The sequence below is a fragment of the Pongo pygmaeus genome, chromosome 16 (genome assembly GCF_028885625.2).
Source record: "Pongo pygmaeus isolate AG05252 chromosome 16, NHGRI_mPonPyg2-v2.0_pri, whole genome shotgun sequence".
In the NCBI taxonomy this organism is placed as follows: Eukaryota; Metazoa; Chordata; class Mammalia; order Primates; family Hominidae; genus Pongo; species Pongo pygmaeus.
Window position 1 is genome coordinate 20,414,330 of NC_072389.2, and position 17,446 is coordinate 20,431,775.

At 44.0% G+C, this 17,446-nt stretch overlaps 1 long non-coding RNA gene and 1 pseudogene across 1 annotated transcript; both read right to left on the reverse strand.

Moving 5' to 3' along the window:
- The window catches only part of LOC129014671 (putative HERC2-like protein 3), a 35,987-nt pseudogene extending 24,233 nt beyond the window's left edge, over positions 1–11,754 (reverse strand).
- A 350-nt stretch (positions 11,755–12,104) lies between these two features.
- LOC129014663 (uncharacterized) lies at positions 12,105–17,311 on the reverse strand. Its single transcript, XR_008494269.2, has 3 exons — positions 17,037–17,311; positions 16,113–16,214; positions 12,105–12,229 (listed from the first exon to the last, which is right to left on the reverse strand). It is a non-coding gene; the product is annotated as an uncharacterized LOC129014663 (long non-coding RNA).
- Positions 17,312–17,446: the final 135 nt, after the last annotated feature.

Genomic DNA, 17,446 nt, shown 5'->3' on the forward strand with positions numbered 1-17,446 from the left:
AAAATAAGCGAGATTTCTGTATTTAATCATAAGTATACATAAAAATGATGGCAGCAGGTAGAAATGTCACATGGAATCAACAGTAGAGAAACTTCACTCTGAAATCACAGGTCCAGTGAGGCAGGGTGAAGCACATGCTTTAATAGTATCTTCTGTCCTTTTACATTCTCACCTCTCTTTTTCCTTCATTCTTGAATTATCTTCTGAGCTATCCTCCTCCAACGGGGCAAAGAACTTAACGATTTAAACTTAGACATTATAGAGAGGTCATTACAAACACCAGGTCTCAGTTCATTAAAGAGGAATCTCAAACGTACCATGACAGGAGCACAGACCTCCTTGTAAGAACGGCCCTGTTCTTGATGAGTCTGCAAAGTTAACCAGGAAAAGACAACTTTAACAACAAATATTTCAGCAACTGTCTGCAAAGCACAGAATAAAAAGAATTAAAATCTATCACCTTAATGAGCGAACATTTTGCTTGGTAGACAACTCTACAAACATCCACCACTGACTTAGGCAACGTTCTGTGCTTTACTTGCTCAATACCAAGTGCACCTGCATGAACTAAAGATAATGCCACATGACCTGTAAAAAGACATTTAAAAGAAGGGCAGGGAAGGAATGAATATGTACTGCAGGTTAGTCGAGGGATCTGCAGTGTAGCTAAAGTACACAGATATTGAGCTCCTTACCTAAATCTTCATGTTTTGAGAGGCAACATAACAGCAAGCGACTGACATCTTCCACGGGATGCTCAGGGGGAAACATGATTGGTGTGGTCAAATGGCACTGCCTACAGTACCTTTCTATTTGACACAAAAAGTCCTGCAACAGAAACAGCTGGAGGTAACTTCAGGGCCACCCAGTGAGTCTTCACAAATCTTAAACATGCCACAGCTTCTGATGCACTTGCAGTCAGTAATGCTTCTGAAGCCTCGCTAGCATGTTAACACAATCAGGTTCTCACCTCAAAACCCTCCAGATAATACATGAAACAAAGTCTGTGCTGTGTTAACCAAAGAGCACATAAGTATTCCTATGTCAAAGTCCTCAGATAAACAGAGCACTGAGGTGGCAGTGGGGGCAGGCCTAGCTCACCTTCATGTTGTGATCCTGAATGTTATTGTCTGCAATGGCTTGCAGAAATGCCTGGGAATGGTCCCCCAGAGCCCATCTGTGGGAGTAGAGTCGAGATTTGCTGGCAGGTGTGCCCCTGGGGAGCTGCAGTGGTCCTCATCTTTCTCCTCTTTGTAGCTGCAGTGGATCTGGCTGGTGTGCGGCTTCCAGAGAAGATGGATGACTGAAGCCATTCTAGAAAATGCACATGCAGACATGAAAGAGAAACTCAAGTGCACAACTCAAAATAAATACTATAAAAAAAAAAGATGCTCAACTGAACACTCAATTTAGAAGGTGAAATTCAGCATCATTCATATGAAAGAGCTCCACCTAAGATGTTTAAACAGGTTGACTTATAATTCCTCTATCTACGTGAACACACTTTCTGGTGATTCCACACGCCTCAGGCATGGCATCAGAACTCAGGATCGTAGTTCCAGTCCAGCATTCACTGGATACCTGTGCTCTGCCTGCAGCTGCCTGGTTCCACAGATACCGTGTGAAGACTGAGGTGCACATTCTAACAAGGAAGGCAGCAAAGGGCACCACTGACACAATTAATCACAGGATTTCAAGTCCAAAACTATGTGCAATGGATGACTATGGGGGTACCAGGGAGACTGGAAGACAGACCACCGCTATTCTGAGGGTCAGTAAGGGACTTGTGGAAGCAACAACTGAGCTAAGATGAGAAATAAGACCTAGACGCTGAGTATCCAGGCAGGGAACAGCACATCTGAAGGGTTTCTACAAAGAATTACAACCTCAGGGTAAGCTACGTATTCCTAGAGCACTTATAAAGGAACGAAAAGGAGAAAATATTTAACAAACACACAATCTTTAATGAAGGATAGATCCCTGGAGATGGGAGGGCCGACGGACTGGAAAGGAGACCTGTGCGTGGTGCCAGGCACGGGATCGGCCAGTGCGAATGTTAATTACAACTGCTTATGGTCACTTGAGGGAGTGGCACATACACACAAAATTAGTATGTGCACCACTACAGATCTCTATTAAGGATCTGTGTTATCAAATACTGCTCCAAATCCAAGCAATCAAAGCGGGCATGCACTTAGTGTTCTTTTACTGGACATTTAGATTTTAGAGCACTCAGGAGCATTCCCCAACCCACCACATTCATTCTCCTGAAACACTAATCCAATGCCGACTCTCTCTGGCCCTCTCTCTTTAAGCACAGGACCGCCCCTCCTTACTGCTCCAAGATAAGCCTCTGAGCCTCCTGTGGATCGGACCCACCTGCCAGGGCCCATGGCACCCTCTGCCCTGGAGCTCGCCAGCCCTGCCCTCCTTGCCAATTTAAACAAAGCCCATCTTCTGGCAAGCAATGAGCCTTGAGGAGGACGGAGGGAAGCAGACACCTCACAGGACACCACAGGCAGCCCAGCACCCAGCACTGCACAAAGGTCCACCCATCAGGGGGCTGTGTGGACACCAAGATCCTCCTTCCCCGCAAGCCTCTGCCACACCCACTCTCGCAAGCAGCAGGAAAGCCCTGCTCCTCTCAGCAGTGCCCTTGACACTCCTGCGTTTTCTGCCCAGAATGCTCCCTCACACAATTTCAGGACTGCTGCCAATGTGAAGCCTTTCTTCTCCCAGAACCACGTATGAACCTCTCCATTTCACCATTCACCACCTTGTAACGTGACCTGCTTAGAATGCTGGCTCATCAACAAGCAGCAGCTGAAGGCAGAGGCATGTCCTATCCATCACTGCATCCTGAACACCTCGCATGGTAACGGCACCAGAAAGCAGAGGCGTGTCCTATCCATCCCTGCATCCTGAACACCTCACATGGTAACGGCACTAGAAAGCAGAGGCGTGTCCTATCCATCACTGCATCCTGAACACCTCGCACGGTAACGGCACCAGAAAGCAGAGGCGTGTCCTATCCATCACCGCATCCTGAACACCTCATATGGTAACGGCACTAGGCAACTGCTCAACAGAAGCTGCTCAATGGACAGACAGACAGACAGACAGATGGGAAATGCACAACTACATGAAGGAAAATGTAAACCCATCTTAGGAGACAGGAAGAAGCTTATTATTTTAGGTGGTTACAAAGGCTGCCATCCTGAACTATAACTGACTTGAGCCTGGTCTGGTAAAAACGCAGTCCTCAAGTAGAATGCTGTTCCCTGAGAAGACAGCTGATCCACATTCTGTGCAATTTCTGGGCATTCAGGCAGAAAAAAGCCATGCTGAGCCCATCAGGCAGAGGCTGCAATACGTGAGAACACCACAGGGTAGACGGGTAGACATTCCTGCACACTTTTTAGCTTCCTCTGCAGCAACAGACCATGAGGGCAAATAACAGCCACTCACAGCTGTTTCTACCTGATTCAGTCTCACTATCCTTATTATTATTTTTTTTTAACGTCATCAACTGTGTTGAATACTCCTCTCCTTTTTTTTTTGAGACAGAGTCTCGCTCTTGTCACCCAGGCTGGAGTGCAGTGGTGCGATCTCAGCTCACTGCAACCTCTGTCTCCTGGGTTCAAGCAATTCTCCTACCTCAGCCTCCCGAGTAACTGGGATTACAGGCACCTGTCACCACGCCCAGCTAATTTTTGCATTTTTAGTAGACATGGGGTTCACCACATTGGCCAGGCTGGTCTCGAACTCCTGACCTCAGGTGATCCACCCACCTCAGCCTCCCAAAGTGCTGGGATTACAGGCATGAGCCACCGCCTGGCCATCTCCTACTTTTTTAAAGAGAGAGTCTTGTTTTGTCACCCAGGCTGGAGTGCAGTGGTATGATCACGACTCACTGCAACCTCAACCTCCCAGGCTCAAGCGATCCTCCTACCTCAGCCTCCTGAGTATCTGGGACTCCAAGTATGTGCCACCATGCCTGGATAATTTTTGTGTATATTGTAGAGATGGGGTTTTGCCATGTTGCCCAGGCTGGTCTCAAACTCTTGACCTCAAGCAATCCACATGCCTCAACCTCCCAAAGTGCTGGGATTACAGGCATGAACCACTGTGCCTGGCCCTCTCCCACTCTTAATGGCACTTACAGTTCAAAAAAAATAATCTGCTAATCAGCAAAAAGCAAAGATTTTCTTACTGGCACATTCAATCTCGACAGGAGACAGCGGTGTGCTCATTGCTAAATAGGAAGCATGTAATCCGAGAAGCAGGCCCAGATTCCTCTCTGTGTCTATCAGAGGTGAAGAGAGACTTCCCAGATCTGGTATGGTGACAACTTATTGGTCAGGCTGGAAAAATAAATTTCGTCATCAATCTGAGGAAACAGAATTAATTAAAAACATAAAACCAAAAGGACAGCTCTGTCCTGCAACTGTACCGCCATGTGAGCCCAGGGGTGCTCTGGGCGTTCTGCCCCTCCATCCTGTAATGAGTTTTTGCTGCTGTGCCCAAGTAACAGCGGATACCACATAAACCCACATGCCCAATAAAGCAGGCAGCAACCGCACAGCCCTACTGTAGAAAAACTAAAGCACAGATACGTGATTTGGATAGAATATTCCTTAGGAATCAGTTTCCAAAGTGACTGTACACCATGCTTCAGAAAGTATAATGAATTGTTACATGCATAAATAACCCACTGGGCAACAAAACTATGACAAGTATTCGATGACAAGTATTAGTGGACTGTGACCACACATGTAGAGGAAATGAAATTTATTCTAACAAAAATCAAACTCTGAAAAAAGCAAGAGTTCAACTTTTCCAGTCACAGAAGATATTTACAGCAAAGTTAATTCTCCCCTTCATAAAATGCTTTAAGCCCTGCCCTAATGGCATTTAATATATTTTATTACTTGCACATACCTGGAAAGCTAATCCCAATATATAAATTCTATGTGTTCGTGAATACATAGGAAGGACATATTTCTATTGTAAAGAATTACACTTCTACATAGTTCTTCCCAAAAAATACACACCTCAAGATAATAAGCCATTCCAAATTTCTACATAAGACCAAAGTTTAACCTCTTTTCTTGTGGAACACTGTCTATATTTCTCACAAATTGAACATTTAAAAAACAATCTTTCAAGACCAGTACATCACAGATCTTAACACGAATAAATGTAAATTCATTTATGACAAAACTTCTAAAGGATCTTTATATTTATCCCTAATGCCCCCCAAAAGACTCAGATATCAGTACTTCTAGATCCAAATATTCCTATCACAAACACACAGAGGGTATCCCCTGCCATCCTCTGCATCATTCAAGGCATACAGCCTCACCTCCAAATATTGGCCAACACAAAATGCGTGCATGGATTCCCGGGTGTCTTCAAACTGCAAAGCAGCTTCCAAAGCTACCACTGGGTCTTCCCCTGCAAACTGAGCTGAAACAAAAAGAGAAAAAGCAACATGAGTTCAATTCAGCTTGCCTGAAGAGCTATAGGAGAAATAGTGAGTAGGAAATAAGTTAGGTGCTTAACTCAAAAGTGAGGGTTACCAGAGTATAATGACCTCCCACTGTCTCCCAGGGTTGCCTGGGCCGACTCAGAACTTGAAATGAGTTCCAAGTATTAAAACAAAAATGCATAATGAAAGGAAATTCTTCAAATGTGCTCAATTTGTTGATAAGACAGACACCAAAGCCACCGATACATTAAAGTATGCGGGGGCTGGCACAAAACTAAAGAAATCATTTATAAGCCAAATACTCTGCTTAGAATGATACAGCTTGTAACTTTTAACCAGGAAATAAGAAGTGTAATCTTACCAAGAATACTATTTCCTGTTAACGACTGTGTCTGGAAGTCCTTTATATCATATACTTTCCCGTCAATCACAGTCCAGAAGCCTCCATCTTTATTATGGTTCTCCAAATCAGCTTTGCGTATAAGTGTCACTTCCTCATTATTTCTACAGTTCTGACCTGTAAAAAATGACTCTGTATATACAGAAACCAGAATCAGTCCATCGATCAATCAACAGGTAAAATGAAAAGAACAAACTGTGTGAAAGAACTACAAGCAGAAATAAACAAATCCACCATCAAAATGGGAGAAATACATACCTAGCTCTGAAACTAATACCACACATACAAATTCTATTAAATATAGAATGCTTTAAAAAAAATATAGACAGCATGAATATCAAATCTGGCCATGCCAGGCCACAGAGCAAATCTCAACAGATTTCAAAGAAATAAAGTTACAGAGCATGTGTGCTGACTACAATGCAGTTAAATTAGAAATAGGTTTTCAAAAATTCATTCAAAATAAAATAAAAATGACTCTGTATATACAGAAAATAAAAATATTCATTCACATATTTGAAAATTACAAAATACACTTATAAGTAACCCAAAATTCTAAGAAAAAATGACTATGAAAATTAGAAAATGTGTTCAATTAATAATCAAAATACTGCAGATCAAAATTGGTGACATACAACTAAATGCATGCTTGAGGGCATTTACGCCTTTAAATGTGTGTATTAGAGGGAAAAAGCTAAAAAAGAAAAGAAACACCAAATCAATAAAAGTCTATTATTTCATAAAAATACTCAAAAAAAGAAAACCTGAGTGGTGGTCACCTATGCAAGTGCTAGGATACCAACTCAATATTACCAAAAATAGTTAAAGGGAGGTGGCAGTTCAAGAAGTCAAGCCTAGATTATGTCCTTCCTGTACAGATTGTACCTCCTGCTAACCAGACAGCAGAGGGCAAGGTTGGTGGGGATTTTATAGAGGACACGCAGCACATGAATTCCCTGGTCTAGTTCACAGAACTAAAGCGGGAGCCACCGAGCACTACAGGCCTCCTGAGCCAACAGAAAGCATGCAGCATGACTCCAGACATAACACCACCCAAACGAGACTGAATCCAAATCCAACCAAACCTCTAGATCTAACCAGCAGATTAATGTAACTAACAGAAGAACATGTTGGTCTAGAATAAGAGAATGCAATCAACCAAATTCAGAAAATGTGAAGTTCTCCAAAATAACCAACCTGCTTCTTTGAAAAAGAAAACGGTATGATCAGAGACAGGGAGAGGAGGGCCTGGAGCCATGCTGTTTGGAGAAAGAGACTAGAAGCATATGTCAAGCAATGCCAACACAGAGAACGTGCTCAGGTCGTAATTCAAAATTACCACCTAAAAAAGGCATTTTTGAGATAGTCCAGGAAAATGTAACATGGGCCGCATGTTAGGTTAAGGAATCACTGTTAATCTTATAGACAGGATAATGATATTGTAGAGTTTTTTTTTAAATCCTTAAGAGGTAAAATGCCTTAAAATGTTTTAAAGACAGAGTTATGCTTTAAAATAATCCAATCAGCCAGGCACGGTGGCTCACGCCTGTAATCCCAGCACTTTGGGAGGCCGAGGCGGGCAGATCACGAAGTCAGGAGATCGAGACCATCCTGGCTAACACAGTGAAACCCCATCTCATACCACGCCGTATTACCGCATTTAACAGGTATAATGAAGCAACTTGAACAGGCTATTTTTCCATTTCCATTGCATTTCAACAGAGCCCATTAAAAAGTAGTATAAATGGCCCTTAAATACTAATATATTTTAAAATGCTCAAACTATATCGGGGTCACCACTTTGTGCTTTAGCAGGCAAAATTCCAAAAGCCCACACACAAGGCTGGGAGGCCAGCAGCCCTATTGGTGGTGAGAGAAATCAAGATGTACAGGAGCAATCTGGTGACAACCAGCCCACACTAGATGCATCCCCACCTGTGCATGTGCACAGGCACACATGCGTGCACACATGGAGGACATGTGTTCCAGGTCAGGCCTTGCAGAACTATTTTTGTTGTTGTTGTTGTTTGAGATGGAGTTTCACTTTTGTTGCCCAGCCTGGAATGCAGTGGTGTGATCTCGGCTCACTGCAACCTCTGCCTCCCAGGTTCAAGGGATTCTCCTGCCTCAGCCTCCCGAGTAGCTGGGATTATAGGCATGCACCACCATGCCCCGCTAACTGTTGTATTTTTCAGTAGAGACGGGGTTTCTCCAAGTTGGCCAGGCTGATCTCCAACTCCCAACCTCAGGTGATCCACCCACCTTGGCCTCCCAAAGTGCTGGGATTACAGGCGTGAGCCGCCACACCCGACCCTCAGCACTATTTGTATAGCAACATTGTGGCAATAAGCCCAAGTGTCCACCAATAAGAGACTCACTAAAGAAAGATACATAAAAGACACATCCGCACACTGAAGACTAAGCTGCTTTATAAAAACAAAGAGCGACACTCTGATAAAATACTCCAGTATATATGGTTAGTAAAAAAAAAAAAAAAACAAGCAACACAAGTAATGCAACATGCTACCACTAGCGTACTCATTCCAGAGAACAAGGAGGTTACAGAGGAGACTGAAAAGTCAGAGGCAGCAGGTGAGAAATGGCTGGAAGGCGTGGGCGGGGAAGCGACAGTGTGTCTCTGCCTAGGTTTGATTTTTGAACCATGTGACTGTATTCCTTTTTTTTTTTTAATGACTGTAAAACAAAATAAATGCTCTTCATACTAGAAATAAAATGTTAGCAAAATCTGCATTCAAAACTAGGATTACTGTTCTACACTGACAAAGTTCACTACCATTAGCAAAGGCAGTTTTCTCATTGACATAATGAGATACAACAGCGTGCATGAGGTCCTCAGCAGGCCTGCACCCTACGGGTGCTCCACACATGCAAATCACTACTATTACCATTACTATTACATAACAGATATAATATATAATTATACTGTCACTACTATAACCAGCATTACATACTAAGACAGCCTGCGTTCAGAGTATAAAGAAGGCTGTGGAACCCCCTGCAGAAGGTGGGAGGGCCTGGGGCTGTGCATAAAGGGGAGCTCTCTGGGGCTGTGCCAACTGAACCTGGAACCTGGGCCCCCAGGTTGGGTCCCCAGGCCTGTGTGCCTCAGCTTGCTCATCATTCACTCTCAACACGGATAACACCTTCAACTGCAAACACATTTAAAAACCACAGGCCAGCTCCCGCTACCAATACCAGAAAAACCAAGTCTCCACACAGGCCCAGGATGAGAGCCTACAAGTGGTACTAGCTACAAAACACATGGAGAACACGGTTCTTGCACACACACCTTATGAGATGTTGGAGAGCTACATGGCGGAGGCATCTACAGGGTGTAGCCAGATGGTCTAAATGGGCCAAGACAACAACTGCCATTTGTTGCAGATCAATGGCAAGCTCGTTGTCTTGTGGAAGGGTGAGGTACCTCAGGAAACTCTCACTGGGGCTCAGAGGGCCAGACAAAAGCTAGAAGGGAAAAGTAAACAAACATTCAGAAATGGTGGGAAAAATTAAAGTAACACAGTGAGCCTTTACCCACTCTTTATATTTTGGTATTGACTCATTTGACCCATCAAATGAAATGCTGATGATACAGTTATACTATACAGCTATGTATTTGTGCAGCACATAAACTGTGTAAATGTCTAAATTTGCGGTATACATGTACACAACATTGACTGTGCATGTATACATTTATGATACCACAGGTAAGTTGAATCCACACAGATTACTAACATGAGCAAACCACCCTACAGGCCTAGGACCCCTGGAGAAAGGCAGAAGCACCTCTGTGGGAACCCAGCACAGCATCTCAAGCTGGCCTTGAAATCTAAAACCAAAACCTTTATTTTAATCTAAACGTTGCCCACTCTGGAGAACACCTACTTTCATTTGCAAATTAAATCATAGTTCTAATTCTTCTAAAGGCAGAAGAGCCCTATTATCATTAGGTTAAAGACTACCAAATAATAGAAAAATTAAAACAAGGCATGATATTGAAATGCCTAAGACTTTCCCAAAAAGACACAAAATCCAACTTGTACTTGACCTGTAAAGACCAGCAGTCCTGGAGGTTTACGCCCAGGGCCCCACATGCCTGCTCCTCCCCCAGCTCGGCGTCCACACCTGTTAAGGGGGGAGCTGGTACTAAACAGAGTGACAGCTCAGGTGACACACCCTGCACAGAGCCCAGTACATAGGAAGGGCCAACAAAGCAAGTCACTATTTTCATTGTTCTTTTCTGGTATTGATTTAAAAGTGCGTGTTTCAAGCTTGGTTCTGTGCTGACAAGGGAGTCGGTGCTCACTGATCTGAGTCTTCTCCACAAACAAGTGGCTTCCCAACCTGTCTCATCTGACTCGCTGCTGTTACCACCACACACACACACACGCCAGAGAAAAACACTGCTGTGGACATGCACGCTGGTCTTGCTTTAAAAATAACTAGACTCGAGTGCCACCTAAACACAAAGTTCCATCATGACACTCACATGCTTGTTGCCCTCAGAGTGGGGTGTATCCTTCCTGCAAATGATGCTCTGGAACCTTTGCAGCAAGGGCAAAAGCAGGGCGCTGGTGCCCTGGGCAGAACGCTCATTGTCAGTCTCCTGTGCCCCGCTGTCCCACAGCTGAAGCAACAACAGGATGGCAGACAACATTTGGCTAAAGGAGAAAACATATTTATTCTTAGTAAAAACAAGTTAACTTTTTTTTTTCATGGTTGATCAAAAATAAAAGCAAACAGCTAGATAGAAGTGAAGCAATACTTGGGATATGAAAGGAAATGAAAGTAAAGCCATGGTAATTAAATCACTGAATTGACACCAAGATTTTAGCACAAGTCATTGCCTTCTGCTGATAGGAAAGACCAGTTAAGAAGCTCAAAGAGCATGTTTACATGGAAGTTCTAGGATCTTAAACTCATGGAATAAAAATAATTAAATGAGGAAAACTGAAAGAAAAAAAAAAGAACAGTTCCCAGGCTAGAAAACTGAGCATTAAAAAGGAAGTGAAAAAAAGGTAAAGAGAGAGCGAGCTCTGGGACATGGTTCTCTGGTTACAGAGCACCACATCTGCTGCGGTCACACACGATTCAGTGAAATGCACACAATGCAACAGGTATTTGGACACAGAGGTGCTTCCCTGAAGCATTCCCAGTCTGCGGCAGCCCTCACCTCAACGTGCCTCTCTGCACAGCCAGCTCCAGCAGGACGGCCAGGTCCAAGTTCTGGTCCTGCAGGGGGATGCTTCCTGGCCCTTTGGTGGCTGGCATTCCATGAACATCCCTGAAATGAAAACAGTGGATGCAGGAACAAAGCGACCTCTAGAAAGACAGCATGCTTACAATCACACTAACACATTTACTACATGCTCCCTCCCAAGGAAGGATATATTTTTAATATTTAGAATCAAGTTTCTGAGACTTGCTACTCAAATTTTTCAGAGATTTTTAAAGTATACAATTAACTCACAGAAATGTATTTATTCATTCAGATGCTATTACAGTAGACGACATACTCCAAGTGTGTGAAGCATAAAATAATTTATCTCATTATCCAAAACATGAGTAGGAGAATATCTAGCTATCTTTTCCAGTTTCAATGACGTGTAAGACTATGCCAGTATCTACCTCCTCCTACAGAATTAGAGAACCAATTTCTAAAACCACCTGAGGATCTGGAGGCAAAATGTCTACACTAATTTCTATCTCTGATCAAAGATTACCTGGTTGCTTACTCCATACCCAGCTCTCCAGAATTGACTTGGCCATATATACAGGTGCAGGAGTTTCATCTTTTTTCTCTTTGTCATCCAGATCTTCTTTCTTTGTTCCACTTGGTTCGACACTATCATCTGCAGAATTAAAATTTTTTTAATCTGTAACTGCTTTTCAGAATGCCATACCATTAGTCAGTCTCTGCAAATGTCCCTCCACAAAGTTACAACATCATTAACTGTATGTTTGACAACTTAAAAATAAAATACATCAATCATACCTCTAACAGATCCAGTATAATTTTCATAAACAAACCAATAAATTGGCCAGGAGTGGTGGCTTACGCCTGTAATCCCAGCACTCTAAGAGGCCGAGGCAGGTGGATCACAAGGTCAGAAGATGGACACCATCTTGGCTAACACGGTGAAACCCCGTCCCTACTAAAAATACAAAAAATTGGCCAGGTATGATGGTGGATACCTATAGTTCCAGCTACTCGGGAGGCTGAGGCAGGACAATGGCATGAACCCGGGAGGCAGAGCTTGCAGTGAGCCGAGATGGCACCACTGCACTCCAGCCTGGGCAAAAGAGCAAGACTCCATCTGAAAAAAAAAAAAAGAAAAGAAACCAATATATCAAATTATTTAAAGCCTGTCTTCCAAAATCATATTTCATTAACTTCCTAGTAGATTTCACAACTGAGAAACTTAGTCTTTGATATTTACCTACTTCAATTTCACACCAATTGCTTTTATCCAGTGAGTCCCAGTGCTTGTGTATCCGTGGGAAAAGGGAGGGTGTAGAAAAGGAGTACAATTCAAAAATCTTTTAACTCTTTACAAGGCCCTACTCCACTGCCAACTGGGAAGCACTGCTATGCACTGTCACTGTCACTGATAGCATAATTCAAGAGCACTGGGACACAAAGGAAAAGCTGAGAAAAATGACTTTAGGCCACTGACAATGTAAAGTTTCAGTCAAAAACAACTGTCATAAAACTCCTTACATAGTAAGCGAAGAGAAGAGAGAACTAACCTTACCCTTGAAGTCTAAACACCTTCCATCACAGAAGGCTGTGACCAAATGTCTAAACAACATAATTAGAAAAATGTATCTCAATCAGTGAAAGACAATGTCCGATCCAGATTACAAATAATGACTATCTAAAAATCTCGAAGGAAACAGTTCCTCTGTTTACAACACTTCTGACACCAAATGTATGGACTTTTGCACCAAGCAATTCTCCAGTTCTCTGCGACACCCAGCTGTGTGTCCCACAGTGCAATTCAATTCTGAAACTAACTACCTAGAATTAGGACAGACACCGCAGGTTAATAACAGGAGAGAAAAGGTACAATGCTGAAAACAATATCTAAAGAACTAATGGCTGAAAACTTCCTAAGTTCAGCGAATGACACAAACCTAGGCAGATTGAAGAATCTGTGCAAAGCCCAGACATGATAAATCCAAAGGAAGCCATGACGAGGCACATCATAATAAACCGCTAAACACTAAGGACAAAACCGTTTCAAAAGTGCCACAGAAAGTAGATATAGAAGAATGTCTTTTGTGGCCTGAAATTAAGGCTAAATATTATGTGCTGCCTTGACGTCGGTAAAATCAAGAAAGCCTCAAATGGCCTAACCACAAGGTCTCCCCCGAGCTCTGCTCCCACGGATAAGATCCCAAAGCCAAACAACTCTCCTTATCACAGAGACCCGACCCCAGCCTGCTCATCCCTGCCGGCCCAGAGTTATTCAAACAAGCCAATCACATCTTCCCATGGAAGATGTGTTAGCCAAATGAAATGGTATTCCAAATGAAATACCATTCAGCAATAAAAAGAACTATTAATACACAGAACAAGTATAAATCTCAAACATCTAACTAGGAGTAAATGAAGATGGTTTCAAAACATTACTTAAAATATGGTTCCACTCACATGACATTCTCAAAAAGAATACCCTATACTGATGGAGAACAGATCAGTGGTTGCCAGGGTACGAGGCCAGGGAACATGTGATAAAAAGGAGAAGCACAAGGGAGCTTTTGGGGTGATGAAAATTCTCCATCCTGATGATGATGGGGGTTACATGAATCTATAGAGGTCAAAATTTACTGAACTAGATACCACAATAAAATAAATTTCATATAAGTTTTTTAATAAAAAAAAAAAAAGTTGGCTGGGTGCGGTGGCTCACACCTGTAATCCCAGCACTTTGGGAGGCTGGGGTGAGCAGATCACAAGGTCAGGATTTCGAGACGAGCCTGGCCAACACGGTAAACCCCGTCTCTACTAAAAATGCAAAAATTAGCCAGGTGTGGTGGCACGCGCCTGTAATCCCAGCTACCTGGGAGCCTGAGGCAGGAGAATTGCTTAAACCTGGAAGGCGGAGGTTGCAGTGAGCTGAGATCACGCCACTGCACTCCAGCCTGGACCACCAAGTGAAACGTCATCTCAAAACAAAACAAAACAAAACAAAAAACAAAGAAAATATCTAGGTCTAGGTAGGACAGCTGGAATACAGTCTGGTGGAATCATGTCAGAGCAGCGAGCTGGGTCTGGAGGGCTGGAGTAGGGTATGGCCCCACTCTAGGAAGGAACTAGGAAACGCATCCTGGGTGAAGCAAGAGCAGAGTCCCGTTCTGCAACAGATTAGCATTTATCCTGATCTGAGAAACTACATGCAAATTTAATACGTCTCACTTAGCCTCTTATTTTCCTTAACAACATGGAAAATGAGAGAACAAACAATTCAGAAGTTTAAGACATGAAATACATTTAATTCAGAAATCATACACAGAAAGGTAGGAAATAAATGGGGGGAAAAAGCAGCTAATGAAAAGTGAAAATGCGCCAGGTGCAGTGGCTCACACCTACAATCCCAGCACGCTGGGAGGCCAAGGCGGGCGGATCAATTGAGGTCAGGAGTTTCAGACCAGCTTGGCCGACATGGTGAAACTCCAACTCTACTAAAAATACAAAAATTGGCCCAGCATGGTGGCAACCACCTGTAATTCCAGCAGCTCGAGAGGCTGAGGCAGGAGAACTGCTTGAACCTGGGAGGCAGAGGCTGCAGTGAGCCAAGATCATGCCACTGTACTCCAGCCTGGGCAACAGAGCAAGACCCTGTCTCAGAAAATAAAATCAAATATTCATAGTCTTAATAATGGAAAATAAAAACATTTACTGAATGCCAAAAAATCTCCCTAAAAACCCCAATCAGTTGTGATCTACATAAAGAACAATTATGCTCTGCTTTCTAACCACAATTTTAAAGAACAAAAATATTCATCAAATGTGGGCCGGGTGCGGAGGCTCACGCCTGTAATCCCAACACTTTGGGAGGCCGTGGCAGGCGGATCATGAGGTCAGGAGTTCAAGACCAGCCTGGCCAATATGGTGAAACTCTGTCTCTACTAAAAACACAAAAATTAGCTGGGCGTGGTGGAGGGCACCTGTAATCCTAGCTATTCAGGAGGCTAAGACAGAGAACTGCTTGAACCCGGGAGGCGGAGGTTGCAGTAAGCCAAGATCAGGCCACTGCACTCCAGCCTGAGCGACAGAGCAAGACTCCCTCTCGAGAGGAAAAAACAAACCGAAAATTCATCAAATGTAATAAATAAAACATATACTTTGGATTTTTCCATGTATTTAGCTTTTCTTAGAGCATCTTTTAGAATTATTGCTTCACAAAAAACACTTCGGGAAATGTTTTAATTTATTAACAAATACTGGAGGGCTAGGAAGAAGAGGTTAAAACTTTTTAAAATATACACAATGAATTACGCATATGTGAAAAAAAAGAAAAAAGGGTTGCTGACTCCTGTCATGGAAGGCACTGTCATATGGACACTCTTAGCCTCAGCATCCAGAGGTCCAGAAAGGGAAAATTTCAAGTCAGAGAGAATTCTATATATACCATTTATTTGGAAACTTCAGCCCTTAAGATCCCAGCATCATGACCTCAGTTTCAACACAATTGTCCTTAGACCTTGTATTGGTTACAAATACAAAACAAACAGCTCAACTGAACTAACTCTTGTCTCTCCAGAAACACAAACACAAAACCTCATAAAATGAGTGAGTTTCTAGCGGCCGTAATTACTGCAACTTCTCCAATTTTCCCCTCCACACTTAACTAAACAGCTCAAAAACTATCAATAACAAACAACAGTCACCATGATATGGTTAGGAGTGTGGCAGATTTCTTAACCAGTAATAATAAATAGGAAAAAAATTTTGCCTATTAATAAATCTCAAGTTTCGTGCACTTGCAAGAAACTAATTAAAAGGCAGCCGTGCACAATCTACAAAAACAGCCATAAAGACTGTTACATTTTAAGTCATAGGAAACAAACCTGCTCCTCTAATATAGCAAGATACAACTGACTTCCCCTTACATACCCTAAAAAAAAGACTTACATGAGAAATATAAACATGGAAGCAGAAATACACCAAGAAAAAGACATGTCAAACCCCACCTGTATATGTTTTCAACCATTCGGTGTCAAGGCGAGCCTGGGCAGCCAAACACAAAGATTCAGAGGGTATTCTTTTCTCCAGCTTCCTCCCAGTTCTCAGGCCTGCAAGTAAACATACATGTTGAAGACCTGACGCTTTTTAATAGTTTACAAACACACTCCCGAAAGGTTTAATGCAGAAAAAAAAAAGACAGAGAACAGAAAGATGGGAAAGAAGAGCTCGGGGAGGGGAATTAAGGGGAGAGAGGGAAAGAGGGAAGAGATGGAGGGAGAGGGAAGTGGGGAAGGGAAAGCCTCCTTCCAAGGTAGGCAGGGTGTGCCTGGTTTCTCAGGAGGCCAAATCACAATGTCATCCCCCTGCCCTCAAATCCAAAAGGTACACACACACATGACAGGAAGCCCATCGTTTTTTGTTTTGTTTTGAGATGGAGTCTCCCTCTGTAACCCAGGCTTGAGTGCAGTGGCACCATCTCAGCTCACTGCAAACTCCGCCTCCCGGGTTCACACCATTCTCCTGCCTCAGCCTCCCGAGTAGCTGGGACTACAGGCGCCCGCCACCACGCCGGCTAATTTTTTCTATTTTTAGTACAGATAGGGTTTCACCGTGTTAGCCAGGATGATCTGGATCTCCCGACCTCGTGATCCGCCCGCCTCGGCCTCCCAAAGTGCTGGGACTACAGGCTTGAGCCACGGCGCCTGGCCAGGAAGCCCACTGTTTGAACGACAAACGACAGCAGCATGAATCTGCCGCTTTACCCCACAGCAGGGCGCCTGCGTGAAACAAATTACTAAAAAGGATCACCTGCAGAAAAACCCACAGCCACCACCACTCAGAGATGGAGAGAGACCCGAGGCTGCCCCGCGGGCGGTCCGCGCAGGCCCCTAGTTCGCCCGCCCGCCCGCCCGCCAACCCCGCGCCCTCACCTCCTCCGACGCTGGCAGCCCCGGTGCCCCAGGCCAGGACCTGACGCGCAGGGCCCGGCCGCCTCGCCCCGCTGGCTTGCGGACACAGCCTCCCAGCAGCCGCTGGCTCAGGCGGCGCCAGGGATCCTGACGCCTCTCGCGACCCCCGCTACCCGCGCTTATGGCCAATCGCAAGGCGGCTCCGTGGGCGCAGCCAATGGGGAAGAGGAGCCCTTCGCCGCTCCTCCGGACTCTCCCGCTCCTGCAATCCGGTTTATCTTCCTACTTGGAGCTCACCGGCTGCGGCCAGGGGCAATGGCAGGCGCCGGAAGGCGGGATTTCCGCCGCACGCACGCACACCCGCGCTCCTACGGGAGTCAGTTTCTCACCACCTGAATTATTTGAACTTAGCACCACTAAAAGTGGAGCAA